Source organism: Equus przewalskii, chromosome 10, assembly GCF_037783145.1.
Source record: "Equus przewalskii isolate Varuska chromosome 10, EquPr2, whole genome shotgun sequence".
Lineage (NCBI taxonomy): Eukaryota > Metazoa > Chordata > Mammalia > Perissodactyla > Equidae > Equus > Equus przewalskii.
In genome coordinates, this window is record NC_091840.1 from 54586409 (window position 1) to 54596144 (window position 9736).

Genomic DNA, 9736 nt, shown 5'->3' on the forward strand with positions numbered 1-9736 from the left:
ATGTCTTCCCTGGGGAGCCAGGCTGAGGGTTCGTGACAGCTCCTCGTCCACCTCTCGTCCCGCTGGAGAGCCGAAGCTCCCTCTCTTGACTTACGGGACTGGCAAAGACAGTGACAGGAGCCTGGCGAGCAGCCTGGCTGAAGTCCTGGGCCGAGTGAAAGCCGAGCAGAGCGCTGCGAAGAAAGGCAGCCTTCAGAGCTAACCACAAGATTTACAGTTCTATAATTTCTGTGGAGAGCCGTGGTCTCGTGTTCCACACATTCAGCAAGTTGAACAGACCCTGAAAGGTTTAACTGTCCAGTTGAAACTATAATAAAGTTTATTTTGGTTAAAACCTGAAATGAGTCTGAGTTTGGATTTTTCAGCCTGGTGGCTTTGTGTAAACAGTTTACTTAACATCGTTTTTGGCTCTTTTTCAATAAACCACCATGATAATCCCATTCACAGACAAAACAGATCACAGATTAGCAGACAGGCCGCTGTAAACAGCACATTACCTGCTCTTTGTGTGAAATGTAAAGATCTGTTTTTAAGAAAGGACTCGTCCATCTCTGTTTTTGTAGCTGAAAACGTAGTTTCTTTGGACTTCTATGGAAGAGAAGGAACGTTACATTGTTTAGCTCCTTTTTGTACCACAAAAATAGACTTTAATTAAGCACATAAAGTGAGCTGGGCTAGGAGCTGTTATTTTCCAGAGAAGGCATGCTGGCTTTATTCAAATTGGAAGAGACCCCAGGAGGATGCCAAAATCACCTATTGCTTACATTTCATTTTAATGTGCTCAAGTTCAATAAAAGTTTATCATCTCCATTAAACCAGTACCTATTGGAACTGATTTAATCTTGTTAGCACAAAGAACCACATGAAAGAAATCAAGTCACCAGGACAAGATTGTGCATAGCACAGTTTGGGGGAATAAATTACATGAAAGGAAAGAATCATCCACCGAGACAGAGCGTCTCTCACCTGCTCTTGTGTGCGTGTGTGCATGTGTGGACATGTATGTGCACGTATGTAGCACACACGTGTGTCCACATGGATCCACACACACTGCTGTGCAAGGCTCTGGCTGCCTGCCATAGTGCAGCACGCCCAGGAGGCTGCCAGGCTTGGGAGTCCTCAGCTGCTCAGTGTTACAGCACTGCTGTGCTCCACACGGACCATGAATTGTGTGACATTTGAACAAACACACGTCATGTGTAGGGGTGCTAGTCAAATGTCTACTGGCAACAAGACAATGAGGACATATATCTTGATTCTAGCCCCAGAGAGCTACATCGCACACACAGACACACAGAGAGGCACAGACACACACATGACTTCCTCTGAAAAGGGTGGGTTGGCTCTCCACTTTCGGCAGAGTCTTTTCCATTTACCAGAATGCTTCACTGTAGTTCATGGCTAGACGTGAACAGAGCCCAAGAATCCAAGGAATGTAGGTCTTTGATTCAACATGCAGCTTGACCTTGAGACTTGGTCACACAGGACGGGAATGACAAGCTGGCATGGGCTAACTGGCTACCCAAAGACGTTGGCTTACCTGAGATACATCTGATGGGCCAGTGGACATGGCAGATGTGGTCCGTGGCCTGAGCACAGTAGAGACAAGGCTGCAGGCAGAAGCCGAAGGACTTGTCTCCCCAGAAGACTCAGTGAGCACTAAGGCACAAATAGAGTTTCTTTTCTTTTTTAGTTTTTAATAAATTCTGGTGGTAAGATCTGGCTGAGTGTGGGGTTTTTTGTTTTTTTTTTTGTTTGTTGGTGAGGAAGATTGGCCTTGAGTTAACATCTGTTGCCAATCTTCCTCCTTTTTTCTTTTCTTTTCTCCCCAAAGCCCCAGCACATAATTGTATATCTTAGTTGTAAGACACTCTAGTTCTTCTATGTGGGATGCCCCACCACATGGCTTGATGAGCAGTGCTAGGTCCACACCCAGGATCTGAACCAGCGAACTCTGGGCCACTGAAGCAGAGAGTGTGAACTTAACCACTCGGCCCTGAGGCTGGCGCCTAAAATAGAGTTTCTTAGGGCCAAAGGTGAGAAAGGCACAGGACGAAACCCGTGTTTTCCCGCAGTCCTGTCCCTGCCTCAGTGCGGGCTGCAGGGAACACAGTCTCACGCTGGCACTTGGTGGTTTGGAGCTTTGGGGACAGAGGGTGACTATCACCCTCAGCATGAACCTCGGTGTCTTAGCTAAAGGGACAGTGGCGTGGCACAGCTTTGAAAGTGACTTTGCAAGGGAAGGAGCCTGGAATGGAAGACTATGTGATGACATTTTTTGGATTGCTGTGAGATCTCCTCAGGACCTCCTGGAAATATCTGGTTAAGCTTCGAGTGGGGACCAAAGGTCCTTCTTACACAGGGTGGAGCCTGAGTCATGGCAAGGGGCTGAGGGCTACGATCTCTGACTCCATCACTCATTGGTTGAAGAGATATTTACAGACCTTTCATTGAGTTCCAGGCATCCTAGTAAACCTGTATTATCTCAGGCTGCCATAATACATAACCCCATAGTTGGGGTGGCTTAGACAACAGAAATTTATTTCTTACAATTCTGGAGGCTGGGAAGTCCCAGATCCAGGTGCCAGCAAGGTAGGTTTTATTCTGAGGCCTCTTCTCTTGGCTTGTAGGCAGCTGCCATCTTGCTGTGTGTTCACATGACCTCTTATGCGTGTGTGGCGGGGAAAAGGGAAAGAGTTTGAGAGAGAAAGCCAGTGAGCTCTCTGGTCTCTCTTCTTATAAGGACACTAATGCCATCAGACCAGGGCCCCACCCTCACGACCTCATTTAACCTTAATTACCTCCTGGGTCCATCTCCAAACTCCATCAAATTGAGGGTTGGGGCTTCAATATATGATTTTTAGAGCACAGACATTCAGTCCATAACAAGACCTTGTGTGGGAGATCACGGTCCTTCAAGAGCTTTCCACGACAGTCAGAAAGAGAGGACCAGACACTGCCCCGGGGGGCACAGATGCAGCAGCCTCCTTCTCTCCTCTCACTTTAGCTCGGCCAGCACCACTCACATTGCTTGTGTCTGTCTCTTGAACGTGCCAAGTTCACCTGCTCTTCCCTCCTCTTGGAATCACCTTGTCCAGCTCTAAAAATACTGATTTTCTCAGCCTCAGGTCACCATCACCTCCTCACAGAGATCTCTCCCCTCTTCCTATAGAAAATCCCCTTTAAGAGACTCTCAACTGCTCTCAATTAGTTAATCTGTTTGTTTTTCCATAACACTGGAAACTAGTTAAAAATATTTTGTGTGTTTGTTTCCTTATTTATCATCTGGAAACCCCCAGCACCCCGGCAATTTAGTTTCCATGACAGCAGGGGCCCTTTAATACCACTTCGATGTCTTATTCTAGTACATTGGAACTTTGGCTGTCAGGAAGTTCTTCTTAATGTCTGACCTAAAAGCTGAACTTCGCCAATTTCAGCCCACCTTTATCTGCCATTCAATGGAAACACTATAAAATCTGCTCATCATCCTTTATAAATTCTTATATTTGAAAAAAGGCCATGCAAGTGAAAAACAGTAATACTCCTATTCTTGATGTCTTCTTTTCATTAAAAATACTGCTAAATAATACTGGGGGTGGGGTGCAGAATTGTTTTAGGTCTATGGAAGGCTCTGGGTTTGTGTTTGTGTTAGGGAAGCTTCTAGGGTTCTCATTTGAGTGGCAGGTAGCAGGAAAAGCAGAGCGAAGGGGCTTTGGGGAGCACCATTTCCCTAGATATTGGTTTTGAAGCTTCATAACCCTAGTCCTAAGGGTTCCGAAAGCTTTACCGTACAGATATTCATCCAGGAAACATTTAACGGCATTCCCCAAGGGCCAGACGCTGTGCTCGGTGCCGACTCATCCACAAAGGTGAGTGAGACACGGTCCCACGGCAGAGGCAGGTGAAGTGAAGTGTGAGTCTCGTGCGGGGTACTGACGTGTGTAGAATGGTGCGTGGCAAAGCTGGAACAAGAAGGCTTGGAAAGCAGGTCCAATAGAGTCCTCCAAGCAGCATCTTTTCAGGATGCTCTGGACCACCAGCCTCAGTGTTAGCCTGGGGCACATCAAGGCCTGGGCCAGGGCCTTCCAGAACTCCTAAGGACGTGAGTTCATCACTCTTCTCCCCAGCACGGTGACCGCACAAGAAGAGCAGGAGTGCACTCTCTCTGCGAGACTCAGCCTAGCGTTTCCCAGCCCTGAGCAGCAGCTTGTCTTTCCCCGGGCAGTGCTCCTGAGGGCCTATGGGTGGGTTGGCTTTGGCCTACTTCTCTCAGCATACAGAAAACAGAAATTAAGGTTCAAAAGCAGGACAGCAGCTCAGAGGAGCGCTCACTTTGAAGTTTAGAGCCTTAGGTTGAAGGGAATTCTCTTGGCTGAGTCACAAAGGGAATAAAATGCCATCATAAGGAGAGCAGCTTTAGATTTTCACTTTATCTTCAACATAAAAGATTAGGGACACAATTCTGGTTGAGATGGTTAAGCGGGTGCCTGTATAATTGAATTTCATGCTCATTATTTCCCTCTGAAGTGGTGTACACAAGCAGTCATTGGAAAGCAGGTTTAACAAATACACTGGCCAGGGCCTTGCTGAACTTTACAGCTTTCCAGAATTCTCCCCGTTCTTTCAGTCTTCGGGGTTGCTGTGCAATGCTGATGAGGCAACCCTGATACAGCCAGTGAACCAACCAGGTTTGAGACAAGCTTCTCTTCCATCAGCAAACTTCTCATAGGATTTGGACATTTTATTTTCAAGATATGCACAAGATTAGACATGCTCCGGGGGGCACGTTATGCTGCACTGGATAGACAATTTGCCTGGAGCTTTGACATCTCATAACTGAGCTACGTCAGAGTCCAAAGTGAGAATATACCAAAAAGCTCTGCATGATACCATAATAATGGACACCTGTCATCGCACATTTGTTCAAATCCATGGAACGCACAACACCAGGAGTAAACCCCAATGTAAACTGTGCACTCCGAGTAATAGTGATGTGTGGCATAGCTTCTTCAGTTGTAACAAACGTACCACACTGGTGGGTTTGTTAATAATGGCGAGGCGATACCTGTGTGGGGGCAGGGCTCTGTGGGAAATCTGTACTTTCCATTCAATTTTGCCGTGAACCGTAAAATTTCTCTAAAAAATTAAAATCTTAAAAAAAAAAAGAATATACAGGGCCACTGTTGTGACAAAAGTGGACTTTGACGGCCTCAGCCTGAGCCCTTACTTCCTCTTTGTTACTCAGTTTCTCTTTTAAAAACAGAGGCCTAGAAGAGGTTGTTTAGTTGGAAAAAATTCTCAGCTTCTTCGAAATGATCCCGTTATGTAAATTGAAACCTAATTTGAGCTAATATGATCTAAGATCCCGTGGGAGGGGTCCCCTCCTAGATGGAGAGATGAGGGAGCTCCTTATTTGGACCTTGCTGTGTTCACAATGTTTGGGGACAAGGATTCACAGGCACCTCTTTCCTCCTAGACAGAGGCTCCTAAGGTAGGATTCTGGCGAGGTTCAGCTGACATTTTCTGTTGCAGCAAGCTCAGGGTTCATGGCTTTCACGTATCGACTGCAAGATCCTCTGAGTCTTCTTGGGAACAGAGTAATGGAGGGAACTGCCATTTCTTGAGCTTCTAGAATACACCAGGTGCTGCCGCAGCACTTCCTGTGTGTTATCCGAGAGGTATGGACAGCATCACCGTTACCCGAGCTTCTCAAACCGTCTCTGGGGAAACACCACATCTGTTTTTTGGCTTGGTTTTTATTTTTCCTTTTTCTTTCCCCATGTTGTCACAGACCTATATTTCTATTTTTGATCCATACCCTGTTCAATGTGATGAGCCCAAGGATCACACGCTTGGGTGTTACAGCAACATCAAATTGCTAAAAACATTTCTAAACACTTACTCTTCGTCTTTTTACTTCCCTCATCAAGAGCTGCACGGTTCTTGCATCAGCACCAGACTGTGCAGCACACTTCTTTGAGCAGCCAGTTGTGCCCAATCACCAGAGAAAGTAAACCACCTGTCTAAGGGCATGCAGCCATAAAAGCTGCAGTGAAATCGATTTCACTGCAGGTCAGGATAACTCCAGCACCTGTGGTTCACCTATAGACACTGCAGAAAAGCCTGGAAAGTAATTATGCCACAGCGACTAGATTTCAAATAAATTATGGTGGAAAGAGAATGGGAGGAAGAATGACCTCTCACTTCCCTGAATTCTACTCTCCCAATTCTTTTCACACGAATCAGGTCCATTACCCTCCACCCCTGCAGGGAGGACCAGGAGTCTTGGTGACCATCCTCACCTTTTCTTCCCATCCTATTCCCCACTGCAGCCGCCCCTTCTTCACCCCTTCCCCACAACTCCCTTATAGAGAGCGCAGAATTCAAGGCGGTGGTGGGAGGAGGGGCATCAGAACATTGAAATAAATTATAGTGTCCAAAGAGCCCTCAGGAATCCAAACACAGCAAAATTATTATGTTTAATGTAAAAATTGAACTTAAAATAATTCTGCTCTGTGTTTAATAACAACAGGTATGGCTAAACTAAGCCAAGTCAGCTACGTCCTCTCAGCCAGGCAGCCTGGCTTCTCTTAGCAAAAGATAAAGCAAATGAGAGCTCTTGAAGGTTAATAGAATCTATCACCTCCTAAAGAATGCAAACTGTATAAATATTCAGGTTTTAAAATAAAATCCCCCAAAGCCAGCATTGCAAAATGAGCTCAGCTTAGTCTGGTAGGGCCTGTTGGCTTGTCTTCCGTGCCGTGTGGCCGTGTGTCTTGTGACCAGAACATCCATGACATATAGACGCAGTCTTTGCCTCTAGACTGTATATTGAATCTGTGAAAGCAGAACTCCCATAGTTCAAGTTTATAGAAATACGTGACAATGTTTGAAGTAGCTTGGCTGAGACTAAAACAGTCTGACATCACAGCCTTGGGGAAGATGATGGAAATTTCTTAATTTCTTTGGAAAATTAAAAAAAAACAAATTCTTTTCAGGTGTTCAATTGGCCACCCAAGCACAACTCTCGGGCTGCTATTCTTTTCTGGTTTTAGAAAATCACACAGAAACAGACAGACTCTGCTTAAGATGTCAGCCACGTCCTATAATTCAGGGTATCAGACTCTGTGGGTTATTTTCCATTTGTCCCCCACCCCATGATTCATTGTCTATCCTTCTCTACTTTAGTCTGTGCCCCAGGAGACTGACCCCAATGGACTGTGTTACCTGGGCTCCCCTCACCTCTGACTCCACCTGGATTTGGCCAACAGGAACCGCCAGCTGGAGACTGGGTGGCAGGAGGAGAGAGAGGTGAGGTATTCTTCCCCACAGGTGCATCGTTTTCCATGCTTCCAGTTCTCACCAGGCTCTCCCACACAAGTCTCTCACACTGTCCCCTTCGGGCCAAGGTAAAAGATAACACTTTCCCACTGTCACTGGCCCCTGGGTGACTCACCTTTTCATTCCCTTAATCCTTAATCCCATCTGTTTGCTATTGGACCCTGGATGATATGCAGACCTGCCCCATAGCCTTAAGCTCCTGGTCAAGAACTTCTGCGTCCTCATCTTACTTTGGGCATCATAATACTATCTTGACTGTGTGGAGGATAAATGAGGTAAACTCACATTGTTAAGAACAAAAGAAAAGATAGTTTCTTTCCATCTTCCGAGCATTTTTTTTTTGCATATTGCTTTATTATTTTTTGCACAGTGCTCTATTATTCTTTGCATATTGCTAGTGTTCTTTGCAAATTGCTGTATTACTTTTTTCTTTTTCCTATTTCTGGACTAATTTATCTTTAATCATCATCATCTCACTTGTTTCTCATTGCAAGGTCCAATATTTACAATCTATATTTCATATGTTCAAAGTCATGCATATATGCATAATCTGTAACTGTTTCTTGAGTTTCTATTGCCACTAGTTTGGGGCATTTGAGCAGATTTTTCAGTTGTAGGGAGACTCTCTTGGGGAAATGCTCAGTCTTTCAGGGTTTCCCTGCCCATCTCCTCATAGCCAACCTCATCCCTCTCATCTGGTCAAGTTAGTCTATGATGATGACAGGAAGTTTCTGTGTCTTCGTGGCAATGCGTCAAGAGCCCTTGGGTCCATAGCTGCCTCTGGGTCCACACTGGTCTCTGATCTGGGTTGGCTGCTCTGGTCTGGTCCCTGGGCATCCACATACCAGTGGCCACTCACATAAATCCAATCCCATCTGTCCTTTTGGAACATCATGCTGCACTTACTGTTGATGTTCTGGTCCTGGCCTTTGGTCATAAAGTTTCTGTATTCTGTTCTGACCCCTCTGTTGATCTACTGGAAATTTCAGCCCCTTTCTACCTCCCATCAGAATTTACAGGGCCTCTGGTACTCTCCACACCATATACCAAATATGGAGAACCCAAAGACTACTTGCAATCCATTTCACATAGATGTCCACCTCAGCTCATGGGCTCCGTGTTGGTGTGGCACTCAATTAATCATAAAGCATTTGGAAGGGGGCTTAAAGTGGTCCCAGTGTGAGGTTAGAAAAGTGAGGAACAAGCTGTGCTGCAATGAGATATCCCCAATATGCATCTTTTTTTTTTTTCTGTTAATGCTCTGATAAGGATTTTGAACCCAAGGGAATGGTCAAGACTCTGGTACTTGACTTCTAGTTCGTCTCCTTCCTTTAACAAGTCTTCCACCTGCAGACAGATTCATTCTCCTTGTCATCCCCAGGCAGAGGGGGGACTTCTCTCAGAGAGTGTTGCATTTTGTCTACATATGAATTACAGTAAAACTTGATATTTGAATCTCCAAGCTCTGTTTCTAATAGGTCAGGGGAACTTTTGGCAGTTGGTAATACTTTTTATTTCTCAACAAAGACCGGCCTTCAAGATTGTCGTTTCTCTAGGAAACAGAACTTACAGCTGGAGGACTCCCGTGTCTCTTGGTTTCTTGGTTTCTTTCTTTCAACAAATATTGATGGAGTGCCCACTGTATCCATTCTATGCCTATTTCATTTGGAGTGAAAAATAGCGTCCTTTGTAGAATTTTGAAAGTGGCCTTACAAACATACTGGTGTGTTCCACCACAGAGAATAAGACCAGAATTGAAACTACTGTCAAAATTTTTGGTAGGATTTTTTACTTTTACTCATGAGAGCCAGATTCTGTGTTTAATTCAACCACAACTTGTAATCACTGTCTTGAACCTAAATTGGATTTGGATTTGATTGCTATGGCTGTTTAGCTAGTTGGTTAGAAGCCAAAGTCACAGTTGTCATCCAGCTTTAATTGGAGCCTATAAATGTTTTCATTATAATATAGACACATAGATTTTAAAAACATGTGTTTAGGTCCAAGAGATGAGAGAAGAGATGATCCTTGGAATGTTCTGGTCGGCGGGGGGGGGGGAACAATGCACATAAATATAGAATGTGATGACATGACAGTAAATTGGTGTGTCATCTTTCTAGAGGAGTGACAGCATTGCTGGTTATTTTTATGCTAAGCCAATAGCATCTGTCCCCTCTTCTTTGTATGGCCACTGCTGGAGTTCATACACTCAACCTATTACTTTCCCGATAATATCAGCCTCCTTACTTTCTTTCTCCCAGCCTCTTATTATTCCCTGCCAATCTATGTTCTGTTGTGCAACCAGAATCATCTGCGGAGGAGGAAGGACCTAATTTTAGAGTTTAGTTTGGCCCTTATAAGCAGTAATTTTAGAACTCCAACTACATATTTTGAA